Genomic DNA, 14,431 nt, shown 5'->3' with positions numbered 1-14,431 from the left:
ATAAATTATATATGAAAAATTATCGGTAAAATTCAAGGAATCTGTTTATGCCATTTGCATGCATGTTTGAACAACCTAAGATTGCTGTATATGGCAATTTGCATAATTGACATTTAAATAAGCACATATGGAGTTTGATTTGAACCCTTAGTTCAAACCAACTTCATTTAATATGGTTGCTAGTTGCATTAGCTCAATCAACAACATATTGCCATGTCATCATCATGCATCCTAATTGTTGCATTGCATTGATTGTGTTCTTCTTTGTTTGCCAGTAATTGTCCCCTCTCAGTAGACGTTGCTTCGATGATGTGATCAATGACACCGATGGAGAACTATACTATCTTCAGAAGTGCCAGACAAGCAAAACCCCCTTGTTCATTCTGATACAAACCCACTCTCTCGCTCCTGCTCTCTTTTACTGCATTAGGACAACAACTATTCAACTGTTATATGCTGCGGTAGTTGAACCCCTTTCCTTTGCATGACATGTTATTGCCACAGTAAATAGATGAAACCCACTAGCATGAGTAGGAGTTGTTTGAGCCCTAATGTGCCTACTCATTTATGTTTGCTTGTCATGCCTGCTATTGGTTAGAGTTGTGTCAGGTCTGATTCATCGGGGATGAATTGGAAAGTTGTGAACATGTCCTACTGTGTGTGAGCTAAGTGTGTGAAAACGATTTGGTAAAGGTAGCGGTGAGAGGCCATGTAGGAGTACATGGTGGGTTGTTTCATTGAGGCCGTCCCTAAGAACTGAGATCTGTATGTGTGATTTAAGATTCAGTTACTACCATACATTGGGACCGAAACCAATGGACCCTCTCGGCTTCTTAATCACCCTAGTACTCTGTCCAGGAGTTGCAATTAGTTTCTGGTGTTTGTAGGTTATGTGTTGGCGGCCATGCGTAGCGCTGACCCTAGGGGTGGGCTACGTTGTGGTAGATACATCGTGTCACGGTGTACCGAGTCACCCGTTTGGTGTCTCGGGAACCCTGTTCACATCGCTCGGGGCCATATGTGGAAACCTCGGCCGGACTCCCTACGGATGGAACCTGGATAGGCGATAAACCTGGACTAGAGACTTGAGTGTTTAGGTAGGACGTGGCCGACACCCTCGTTGGGCTTCCGCGTGAAGGTTGTCGAGTACATGTCGTGTAAACGGCGGTAAGTGGTGAGAGCATGTATGAAGGAGTACACCCATGCGGGGTTAACATCATCTATTCGAATAGCCGCGTCCGCGGTAAAGGACTACTTGGTTGCCTATACAGTTCATAGACAAGTTAATGGATACTACTAAAAGACTCTAGATAAGTGTGAGTACTGAGGATGGCCCTCTCATAGGATGACAAGGGAGGATCCCCGGTGGAGTATTGTGTTGGTGATTAGCGGACTCGTGTGCGAAAACTATTTTACTAGTGGAGTCTCGTAGGATAGCTTAGCCAAGAGTCAAAGCTGGCTTGCTGCAATAACTCCAACCACCCATTCTCCAAGAATCTGTGTTGGATACCCCTGAGCTAGTTGGTTAAGCTTAACAACAACTTGGAGAGTTGGAAGATAAAAGCTTGTCCGACCACGCTCATCCCTAAGGGATATCTTTTCTGTGTGTGTGTGTGTGTTGAAGAAAGATGATATCTCCATTGATTGGTCCTCGTGATCAGTGGTTGGATCTATTGCCTTGTCAAAACTTTGACTTGAGCATGGGCTATCGTCAAGTCATATCAGAACCAACAATGTTCGTAATGTTGTCTTACTCGTGTTTGATCCCTCGAGCATACACCATTACATCTTTGGTCTGACCAATGTTAGCACCGTTTTCACATGATGGTGGAAGTCCAGTGATATGGAAATTCCGATGGGTTGCTGTTGAGCCCATCAGCAGCATTTTGTCTCCCCCATGATTCATGTTGAATGTCAACCTAGTGTTGGAAACTTCTAAAAGCATTATCTTCATGTCCCGTTCATGAAGCATATGTTGGATGAAAGAAGCGACTTTCTCTGATTCATGTGCATTTGGTGCAAGTTGCCACCGTGAGTTCGAGAAAGAGTGTTTTTGTTTCCTCTGGTACCATCCCAAGTCAGTCATGCATATGTGCAAAGTATTCTATGGTTTGAAGACTTGCAACCTTCAGCCCATATGTATTCCCTAGCACCCCAAGCCACTGATTGATTTGTTCAAGGAAAAGGAGTTGTTGTGCGAATACTAGTTCATGCACAAGACTTCAACATCCTCGATGATGGTTCCCCACCTGAACTCGGTAGTGTTTTATCATAAGACTACTATGTGGTCATGCTTGTCTGGGACAGCGTGTTCACCTGTGTTTAGCAGAACCAGCTCATGTTTTGGAGCTTGCTATCTTAGTTCATTCCTCGAGAATCTCGCAATGCCATCTCGTCGAATTGTGTTGCAAACTTTCTTTCAGACATGCTGAGTCTGAAGTATCCTATTACCAATCGGATCTGAATCTCAGGCAGATATGATGGTTGGAACATTCCCAATAGTTGCATCTTGTTCCCAGCTTGCACCGCCATTGTGCCAATCCCCCATGGGCTGCCCTTCTCGTTAGTTGCTGTCCAATATCATCTCCAAAAGTGGACTTACCATGGGTCCCATTCATTTCCGGTGATAAGCAAAAATCATCCATTGCGTTGTCCTCAACAAGGTAGTCCACATCATCCATTCGAACTCCGCCAAACGATCGTTTGTGATTGACTTAGGCTGGCATAAAGAGTTTCAATGATCGTTATATCAAAAGTAATTCTTTTTTCCACTTAAGGGAATGGCTCTATGAGTCACCTTCTCTGAGGTGCCCCGTTAGGTAATCATGGCAACTTATCTCCTCGCCGCTTTGACACTCACTCACCATCTCACCTAAGCGTGGGATTGTTGCCTACCAATTTGGACCTTCGTCATATGTCCCTCTACATCCCTCTTGATATGTATGTTTCGTGTCTCAGCTCAAGAGATGTCTTATATCTCACCCCAAGAGTTGATCTTGAGTTGCCCGATCTTCGAGAAGATCGATTCGTGTAGAGTTCCTGTCCGTCGTCATCGTGTTGGATGCAGATCTCGAAAGGAAGGACGCCAAGATCGATTTGAAGCAATAGATCATGAAGATCGTGTTAGTTTGTGCCCTCTGTCTTCTTACCTCATGTCTTGAATATCGGGACAAGATTCTTGTTTAGTGGGGGTGAGTTGTCACAACCCTAGAATTTGCTTGTCATTAGTTGCATTAAGGCATTCATGTCATCCTGTTTAAATTTCTCAGAAAGTTGAAATGGGGATGACAAACCCTAGCACCAAAAATTAAATCAAATAGGGTCAGCCATAAGCCTTTTCAATAAACCCAAAATGCCTTTAAAAATGTTCATCATTTTTAGAAAAGGTTAAAACCTCTGACAAAAATGATGCACATGTTTCAAGGTCATTCATGGATTTTCGAATTAAATCATATCATATTTGAATTTGGGCATTTAAACACTATAAATAATTTAAATGCTCAAATAATGTTGAATTTAAATGTGGACCACTGGAATAATCCATAGAGTGTCCACAAATTATTGCAACATTTTACAAAATGCTTTAGTATTTTTACTAAAGCCAAAACAGCAGCAGAAAAATAGAAAACAGAAACAAATAAAAGAGGGAAGGCCACTGGGCCACTTACCTGGACCTACCTGGCCCAACTCCAGCTGGCAGCCCAGCCCATCAGGCAAAGCGGATGTCTTCAACCTCTGCCAGTAGGCAGAGGCGTGTCGACGCGCGTGCGATCACCGTGGCCAGCTCCCTGCCTACTTCCTCCTTCCCTGGACCCATTCGAGCGCCACGGAGACTCCCAGCAGCACGCTGCACCTCTCCCCTCTCTCCCCTGGACCCCATCCCCTCCTCTGCTCTCCGTGTGGCACCACCGAACACACCCGCCGCCGCCGACGAGCACCACCACGGCCACCGGCCCTCCCTCGCCCATCCATTGTGTCTGGAAGAACCGCCGCAACTCCGTCTTCCTCATCGTCGACGTACTCAAGCCCGGACGCCCCGTGGAGCCGCCTTCGCCCTCATCTTCCTCCTCGGGCAACTGAGATCACCGTCGTGATTTCGTCGCCTCCGAGCCGCCCCCAAGCATGCTGAGCTCCTCAGCGACCTCCCAATGAGCTCCGACGCATTCCCCCTCTCTTCCCCGCGTCTTCCCCGACCTCTAGACGCGGTTCCGTCAAGGACAACACTCACCGCCGCCTGAGCTCAACATCGGCGTGGCTTCGGTGACCAATTGGTCCCGGGCGTGCGTACGTTACGCTCAGGGCATCGCGTGCTGCATCTTCAGCATGCTAGCTCGCTCGCTTGTGCACCGCAGCCGCGTCCCCGCACCTGCCCGAACTCCGGCCGCCGCCCGGGCCGTCGCCACCGCTGCTACACGCTGCCCCAAACCCGCCTATGGCCACCAATCGAAGCGCCTCGTCGCGCCGCAGCCATAGAGGCCAGCCCCGCTTGCTCCCGTCGCCGGAAATGGCCGGGAGGGCAACTCCGGTGCCCTCTGCTAGCGCCGGCGATTAACCCCGGTGACTGCTGATGTGGCGTCGAAATTATGGCCTAATCACGTTTAGTTTAATCACCTCATCCACTGACAATAGGGACCCACCGACTAAATAACCTCGGGTTAAGTTTAGATTAGACTTAATCTAAACACAGTGGCCCCACGCGTCGGCGTTGACCACGCTGACGTGGCCGTTGACTGGCCCCCACAGGTCAGGGTTGACCTGGTCAGCCGCCGTTGACTTGCTGGCGTCACGGTGACGTAGTGCTGACGCAGTAACTCTTTTTCTGGATTTATTCTTATTCAGAAAATTCCTGAAAATAGTGCTAACTTCAAAAATTCATAGTAAATCAACCGTAACTCCAAATGATATAAATTATATATGAAAAATTATCAGAAAAATTCAAGGAATCTGTTTATGGCATTTGCATGCATGTTTGAACAACCTAAGGTTGTTGTATATGGAAATTTGCATAATTAACATTTAAATAAGCACATATGGAGTTTGGATTTGAACCCTTGGTTCAAACCAACTTCATTTAATATGGTTGCTAGTTGCATTAGCTCAATCAACAGCATATTGCCATGTCATCATCATGCATCATAATTGTTGCATTGCATTGATTGTGTTCTTCTTTGTTTGCCGGTAATTGTCCCCTCTCAGTAGACGTTGCTTTGATGATGTGATCGATGACACCGATGGAGAACTATACTATCTTCAGAAGTGCCAGACAAGCAAAACCCCCTTGTTCATTCCGATACAAACCCATGTTGGGGAACGTAGTAATTTCAAAAAAAATTCCTACGCACACGCAAGATCATGGTGATGCATAGCAACGAGAGGGGAGAGTGTGATCTACGTACCCTTGTAGATCAATAACGGAAGCGTTTGGTTGATGTAGTCGTACGTCTCCATGGCCCGACCGATCAAGCACCAAAACTATGGCACCTCCGAGTTCTAGCACACGTTCAGCTCGATGACGATCCCCGGACTCCGATCCAGCAAAGTGTCGGGGAAGAGTTCCGTCAGCACGACGGCGTGGTGACGATCTTGATGCACTACTGTCGCAGGGCTTCGCCTAAGCACCGCTACAATATTATCGAGGACTATGGTGGAAGGGGGCACCGCACACGGCTAAGAAAACGATCACGTGGATCAACTTGTTGTGTCTAGGGGTGCCCCCTGCCCCCGTATATAAAGGAGCAAGGGGAGGAGGCCGGCCGGCCCTATTGGCGCGCCAAGGAGGAGTCCTCCTCCTAGTAGGAGTAGGACTCCTACTAGGAGGGGGAAAGGAAGTGGGGAGGGAGAAGGAAAGGGGGGGCGCCGCCCCCCCTCTCCTAGTCCAATTCGGACCAGGGGGGAGGAGGCGCGTGGCCCACCCTGGCTGCCCTTCTATCTCTCCACTAAGGCCCATATGGCCCATTACTTCTCCCGGGGGGGTCCGGTAACCCTCCGGTACTCCGGTTTTCTCCGAAATCACCCGGAACACTTCCGGTGTCCGAATATAGTCGTCCAATATATCAATCTTTATGTCTCGACCATTTCGAGACTCCTCGTTATGTTTGTGATCACATCCGGGACTCCAAACTAACTTCGGTACATCAAAACTCATAAACTCATAATATAACTGTCATCGAAACCTTAAGCGTGTGGACCCTATGGGTTCGAGAACAATGTAGACATGACCGAGACACGTCTCCAGTCAATAACCAATAGCGGAACCTGGATGCTCATATTGGCTCCTACATATTCTACGAAGATCTTTATCGGTCAGACCGCATAACAACATACGTTGTTCCCTTTGTCATCGGTATGTTACTTGCCCGAGATTCGATCGTCGGTATCTCAATACCTAGTTCAATCTCGTTACCGGCAAGTCTCTTTACTCGTTCCGTAATACATCATCTCGCAACTAACTCATTAGTTGCAATGCTTGCAAGGCTTATGTGATGTGCATTACCGAGAGGGCCCAGAGATACCTCTCCGACAATCGGAGTGACAAATCCTAATCTCGAAATACGCCAACCCAACATGTACCTTTGGAGACACCTGTAGAGCACCTTTATAATCACACATTTACGTTGTGACGTTGGTAGCACACAAAGTGTTCCTCCGGCAAACGGGAGTTGTATAATCTCATAGTCATAGGAACATGTATAAGTCATGAAGAAAGCAATAGCAACATACTAAACGATCGGGTGCTAAGCTAATGGAATGGGTCATGTCAATCAGATCATTCACCTAATGATGTGATCCCGTTAATCAAATAACAACTCCTTGTTCATGGTTAGGAAACATAACCATCTTTGATTAACGAGCTAGTCAAGTAGAGGCATACTAGTGACACTCTGTTTGTCTATGTATTCACACATGTATTATGTTTCCGGTTAATACAATTCTAGCATGAATAATAAACATTTATCATGATATAAGGAAATAAAATAATAACTTTATTATTGCCTCTAGGGCATATTTCCTTCAGTCTCCCACTTGCACTAGAGTCAATAATCTAGATTACACAGTAATGATTCTAACACCCATGGAGCCTTGGTGCTGATCATGTTTTGCTCGTGGAAGAGGCTTAGTCAACGGGTCTGCAACATTCAGATCCGTATGTATCTTGCAAATCTCTATGTCTCCCACCTGGACTAGATCCCGGATGGAATTGAAGCGTCTCATTGATGTGCTTGGTTCTCTTGTGAAATCTGGATTCCTTTGCCAAGGCAATTGCACCAGTATTGTCACAAAAGATTTTCATTGGACCCGATGCACTAGGTATGACACCTAGATCGGATATGAACTCCTTCATCCAGACTCCTTCATTTGCTGCTTCCGAAGCAGCTATGTACTCGCTTCACATGTAGATCCCGCTACAACCGCTTTGTTTAGAACTGCACCAACTGACAGCTCCACCGTTTAATGTAAACACGTATCCGGTTTGCGATTTAGAATCGTCCGGATCAGTGTCAAAGCTTGCATCAACGTAACCTTTTACGATGAGCTCTTTGTCACCTCCATATATGAGAAACATATCCTTAGTCCTTTTCAGGTATTTCAGGATGTTCTTGACCGCTGTCCAGTGATCCACTCCTGGATTACTTTGGTACCTCCCTGCTAACTTATAGCAAGGCAAACATCAGGTCTGGTACACAGCATTGCATACATGATAGACCTATGGCTGAAGCATAGGGGAACATCTTTCATTTTCTCTCTATCTTCTGCAGTGGTCGGGCATTGAGTCTTACTCAACTTCACACCTTGTAACACAGGCAAGAACCCTTTCTTTGCTTGATCCATTTTGAACTTCTTCAAAACTTTGTCAAGGTATGTGCTTTGTGAAAGTCAATTAAGCGTCTTGATCTATCTCTATAGATCTTGATGCCCAATATGTAAGCAGCTTCACCGAGGTCTTTCATTGAAAAACTCTTATTCAAGTATCCCTTTATGCTATCCAGAAATTCTATATCATTTCCAATAGAATATGTCATCCACATATAATATCAGAAATGCTACAGAGCTCCCACTCACTTTCTTGTAAATACAGGCTTCTCCAAAAGTCTGTATAAAACCAAATGCTTTGATCACACTATCAAAAGCTTTATTCCAACTCCGAGAGGCTTGCACCAATCCATAAATGGATCGCTGGAGCTTGCACACTTTGTTAGCTCCCTTTGGATCGACAAAACCTTCTGGTTGCATCATATACAACTCTTCTTCCAGAAATCCATTCAGGAATGCAGTTTTGACATCCATCTTGCCAAATTTCATAATCATAAAATGCGGCAATTGCTAACATGATTCGGACAGACTTAAGCATCGCTACAGGTGAGAAGGTCTCATCGTAGTCAATCCCTTGAACTTGCGAAAACCTTTTCGACAAGTCGAGCTTTGTAGACTAGTAACATTTACCGTCAGCGTCAGTCTTCTTCTTGAAGATCCATTTATTCTCAATTGCTTGCCGATCATCGGGCAAGTCAACCAAAGTCCATACTTTGTTCTCATACATGGATCCCATCTCAGATTTCATGGCTTCAAGCCATTTTGCGGAATCTGGGCTCACCATCGCTTCTTCATAGTTCGTAGGTTCATCATGATCTAGTAGCATGACTTCCAGAACAGGATTACCGTACCACTCTGGTGCGGATCTTACTCTGGTTGATCTACGAGGTTCAGTAGTATCTTGTTCTGAAGTTTCATGATCATCATCATTAGCTTCCTCACTAATTGGTGTAGGTGTCACAGAAACTGGTTTCTGTGATGTACTACTTTCCAATAAGGGAGCAGGTACAGTTACCTCGTCAAGTTCTACTTTCCTCCCACTCACTTCTTTTGAGAGAAACTCCTTCTCTAGAAAGTTTCCGAATTTAGCAACAAAAGTCTTGTCTTCGGATCTGTGATAGAAGGTGTATCCAATAGTTTCCTTTGGATATCCTATGAAGACACATTTCTCCGATTTGGGTTTGAGCTTATCAGGTTGAAGCTTTTTCACATAAGCATCGCAGCCCCAAACTTTCAGAAACGACAACTTTGGTTTCTTGCCAAACCACAGTTCATAAGGCGTCGTCTCAACGGATTTTGATGGTGCCCTATTTAACGTGAATGCGGCCGTCTCTAGAGCATATCCCCAAAACGATAGCGGTAAATCAGTAAGAGACATCATAGATCACACCATATCTAGTAAAGTATGATTACGACGTTCGGACACACCATTACGCTGTGGTGTTCCGGGTGGCGTGAGTTGCAAAACTATTCTGCATTGTTTCAAATGTACACCAAACTCGTAACTCAAATATTCTCCTCCACGATCAGATCATAGGAATTTTATTTTCTTGTTACGATGATTTTCAACTTCACTCTGAAATTCTTTGAACTTTTCAAACGTTTCAGACTTATGTTTCATTAAGTAGATATACCCATATCTGCTTAAGTCATCTGTGAAGGTGAGAAAATAACGATATCCGCCACGAGCCTCAACATTCATCGGACCACATACATCTGTATGTATGATTCCCAACAAATCTGTTGCTCTCTCCATAGTACCGGAGAACGGTGTTTTTGTCATCTTACCCATAAGGCACGGTTCGCAAGTACCAAGCGATTCATAATCAAGTGGTTTTCATAATCAAGTGGTTCCAAAAGCCCATCAGTATGGAGTTTCTTCATGCGCTTTATACCGATATGACCCAAATGGCAGTGCGACAAATAAGTTGCACTATCATTATCAACTCTGCATCTTTTGGTTTCAACACTGTGAATATGTGTGTCAGTACTATCGAGATTTAATAAGAATAGACCACTCTTTAAGGGTGCATGACCGTAAAAGATAATTACTCATATAAATAGAACAACCATTATTCTCAGATTTAAATGAATAACCGTCTCGCATCAAACAAGATCCAGATATAATGTTCATGCTTAACGCTGGCACCAAAATAACAATTATTTAGGTCTAATATTAATCCCGAAGGTAGATGTAGAGGTAGCGTGCCGACTGCGATCACATCGACTTTGGAACCGTTTCCCACGCGCATCGTCACCTCGTCCTTAGCCAATCTTCGCTTAATCCGTAGTCCCTGTTTCGAGTTGCAAATATTAGCAACAGAACCAGTATCAAATACCCAGGTGCTACTGCGAGCATTAGTAAGGTACACATCAATAACATGTATATCACATATACCTTTGTTCACCTTGCCATCCTTCTTATCCGCCAAATACTTGGGGCAGTTCCGCTTCCAGTGACCAGTCTGCTTGCTAGTAGAAGCACTCAGTTTCAGGCTTAGTCCAGTTTGGTTTCTCTCTTTGAGTAAGCAACTTGCTTGATGTCTTTTTGAAGTTCCCCTTCTTCTTCCTTTTCCCTTTTTCTTGAAACTAGTGGTCTTGTTGACCATCAACACTTGATGCTCCTTCTTGATTTCTACCTCCGCAGCTTTCAGCATTGCGAAGAGCTCGGGAATAGTCTTATTCATCCCTTGCATATTATAGTTCATCATGAAGCTCTTGTAGCTTGGTGGCAGTGATTGGAGAATTCTGTCAATGACGCAATCATCCGGAAGATTAATTCCCAATTGAATCAAGTGATTATTATACCCAGACATTTTGAGTATATGCTCACTGACAGAACTGTTCTCCTCCATCTTGCAGCTATAGAACTTATTGGAGACTTCATATCTCTCAATCCGGGCATTTGCTTGAAATATTAACTTCAACTCCTGGAACATCTCATATGCTCCATGACGTTCAAAACATCGTTGAAGTCCCGATTCTAAGCCGTAAAGCATGGCACACTGAACTATCGAGTAGTCATCAGCTTTGCTCTGCCAGACGTTCAAAACATCTGGTGTTGCTCCAGCAGCAGGCCTGGCACCCAGCGGTGCTTCCAGGACGTAATTCTTCTGTGCAGCAATGAGGATAATCCTCAAGTTACGGACCCAGTCCGTGTAATTGCTACCATCATCTTTCAACTTTGCTTTCTCAAGGAACGCATTAAAATTCAACGGAAACAAACAGCACGAGCCATCTATCTACAATCAAGATAAACAAGCAAGATACTATCAGGTACTAAGTTTCATGATAAATTTAATGTTCAATAATTAATTAAAGAACTCCCACTTAGATAGACATCCCTCTAATCCTCTAAGTGATTACGTGATCCAAATCAACTAAACCATGTCCGATCATCACGTGAGATGGAGTAGTTTCATTGGTGAACATCACTATGTTGATCATATCTACTATATGATTCACGCTCGACCTTTCGGTCTCCGTGTTCCGAGGCCATATCTGTATATGCTTGGCTCGTCAAGTATAACCTGAGTATTCCGCGTGTGCAACTGTTTTGCACCCGTTGTATTTGAACGTAGAGCCTATCACACCCGATCATCACGTGGTGTCTCAGCACGAAGAACTTTCGCAACGATGCATACTCAGGGAGAACACTTCTTGATAATTAGTGAGAGATCATCTTATAATGCTACCGTCAATCAAAGCAAGATAAGATGCATAAAAGATAAACATCACATGCAATCAATATAAGTGATATGATATGGCCATCATCATCTTGTGCTTGTGATCTCCATCTTCGAAGCACCGTCGTGATCACCATCGTCACCGGCGCGACACCTTGATCTCCATCGTAGCATCGTTGTCGTCTCGCCAATCTTATGCTTCCACGACTATCGCTACCGCTTAGTGATAAAGTAAAGCATTACAGCGCGATTGCATTGCATACAATAAAGCGACAACCATATGGCTCCTGCCAGTTGCCGATAACTCGGTTACAAAACATGATCATCTCATACAATAAAATTTAGCATCATGTCTTGACCATATCACATCACAACATGCCCTGCAAAAACAAGTTAGACGTCCTCTACTTTGTTGTTGCAAGTTTTACGTGGCTGCTACGGGCTTAAGCAAGAACCAATCTTACCTACGCATCAAAACCACAACGATAGTTTGTCAAGTTGGTGCTGTTTTAACCTTCGCAAGGACCGGGCGTAGCCACACTCGGTTCAACTAAAGTTGGAGAAACTGTCACCCGCAAGCCACCTATGTGCAAAGCACGTCGGGAGAACCGGTCTCGCGTAAGCGTACGCGTAATGTCGGTCCGGGCCGCTTCGTCCAACAATACCGCCGAACCAAAGTATGACATGCTGGTAAGCAGTATGACTTATATCGCCCACAACTCACTTGTGTTCTACTTGTGCATATAACATCAACATATAAAACCTAGGCTCGGATGCCACTGTTGGGGAACGTAGTAATTTCAAAAAATTTCCTACGCACACGCAAGATCATGGTGATGCATAGCAACGAGAGGGGGAGTGTGATCTACGTACCCTTGTAGATCGACAACGGAAGTTTGGTTGATGTAGTCGTACGTCTCCACGGCCCGACCGATCAAGCACCGAAACTACGGCACCTCCGAGTTCTAGCACACGTTCAGCTCGATGACGATCCCCGGACTCCGATCCAGCAAAGTGTCGGGGAAGAGTTCCGTCAGCACGACGGCGTGGTGACGATCTTGATGCACTACCGTCGCAGGGCTTCGCCTAAGCACCGCTACAATATTATCGAGGACTATGGTGGAAGGGGGCACCGCACACGGCTAAGAATATGATCACGTGGATCAACTTGTGTGTCTAGGGGTGCCCCCTGCCCCCGTATATAAAGGAGCAAGGGGAGGAGGCCGGCCGCCCTATAGGCGCGCCAGAGGGAGTCCTCCTCCTAGTAGGAGTAGGACTCCTACTAGGAGGGGGAAAGAAGTGGGGAGGGAGAGGGAAAGGGGGGGCGCCGCCCCCCTCTCCTAGTCCAATTCGGACCAGGGGGGAGGAGGCGCGGCCCACCTTTGGCTGCCCCTCTCTCTCTCCACTAAGGCCCATATGGCCCATTACTTCTCCCGGGGGGGTTCCGGTAACCCTCCGGCTCTCCGGTTTTCTTCGAAATCACCCGGAACACTTCCGGTGTCCGAATATAGCCGTCCAATATATCAATCTTTATGTCTCGACCATTTCGAGACTCCTCGTCATGTCCGTGATCACATCCGGGACTCCGAACTAACTTCGGTACATCAAAACTCATAAACTCATAATATAACTGTCATCGAAACCTTAAGCGTGCGGACCCTACGGGTTCGAGAACAATGTAGACATGACCGAGACACGTCTCCGGTCAATAACCAATAGCGGAACCTGGATGCTCATATTGGCTCCTACATATTCTACGAAGATCTTTATCGGTCAGACCGCATAACAACATACGTTGTTCCCTTTGTCATCGGTATGTTACTTGCCCGAGATTCGATCGTCGGTATCCTATACCTAGTTCAATCTCGTTACCGGCAAGTCTCTTTACTCGTTTCGTAATACATCATCTTGCAACTAACTCATTAGTTGTAATGCTTGCAAGGCTTATGTGATGTGCATCACCGAGAGGGCCCAGAGATACCTCTCCGACACTCGGAGTGACAAATCCTAATCTCGAAATACGCCAACCCAACATTTACCTTTGGAGACACCTGTAGAGCTCCTTTATAATCACCCAGTTACGTTGTGACGTTTGGGTAGCACACAAAGTGTTCCTCCGGCAAAACGGGAGTTGCATAATCTCATAGTCATAGGAACATGTATAAGTCATGAAGAAAGCAATAGAAACATACTAAACGATCGGGTGCTAAGCTAATGGAATGGGTCATGTCAATCAGATCATTCACTAATGATGTGATCCCGTTAATCAAATAACAACTCTTTGTTCATGGTTAGGAAACATAACCATCTTTGATTAACGAGCTAGTCAAGTAGAGGCATACTAGTGACACTCTGTTTGTCTATGTATTCACACATGTATTATGTTTCCGGTTAATACAATTCTAGCATGAATAATAAACATTTATCATGATATAAGGAAATAAATAATAACTTTATTATTGCCTCTAGGGCATATTTCCTTCAACCCACTCTCTCGCTCCCTCTCTTTTACTGCATTAGGACAACAACTGATTCAACTGTTACATGCTGCGGTAGTTGAACCCCTTTCCTCTGCATGACCTGTCATTGCCATAGTAAATAGATGAAACCCACTAGCATGAGTAGGAGTTGTTTGAGCCCTGATGTGCCTACTCATTCATGCTTGTGTCATGCCTGCTATTGCTTAGAGTTGTGTCAGGTCTGATTCATCGGGGATGAATTGGAAGGTGTGAACATGTCCTACTATGTGAGCTAAGTGTGTGAACACGATTTGGTAAAGGTAGCGGTGAGAGGCCATGTAGGAGTACATGGTGGGTTGTCTCATTGAAACGTTCATCGAACTAGAGTTACTAGTGCTTGTGATCCATGAACAGCTTACTACCATCATTGGGATCCTTAATTGACCCTCTCGCTTCTTAATCACCCTGTACTCT

The sequence above is a fragment of the Triticum urartu genome, chromosome 2 (assembly GCF_003073215.2).
Source record: "Triticum urartu cultivar G1812 chromosome 2, Tu2.1, whole genome shotgun sequence".
Lineage (NCBI taxonomy): Eukaryota > Viridiplantae > Streptophyta > Magnoliopsida > Poales > Poaceae > Triticum > Triticum urartu.
The sequence above is the reverse complement of the archived record's forward strand: the minus strand, read 5'-3'. Positions refer to the sequence as shown.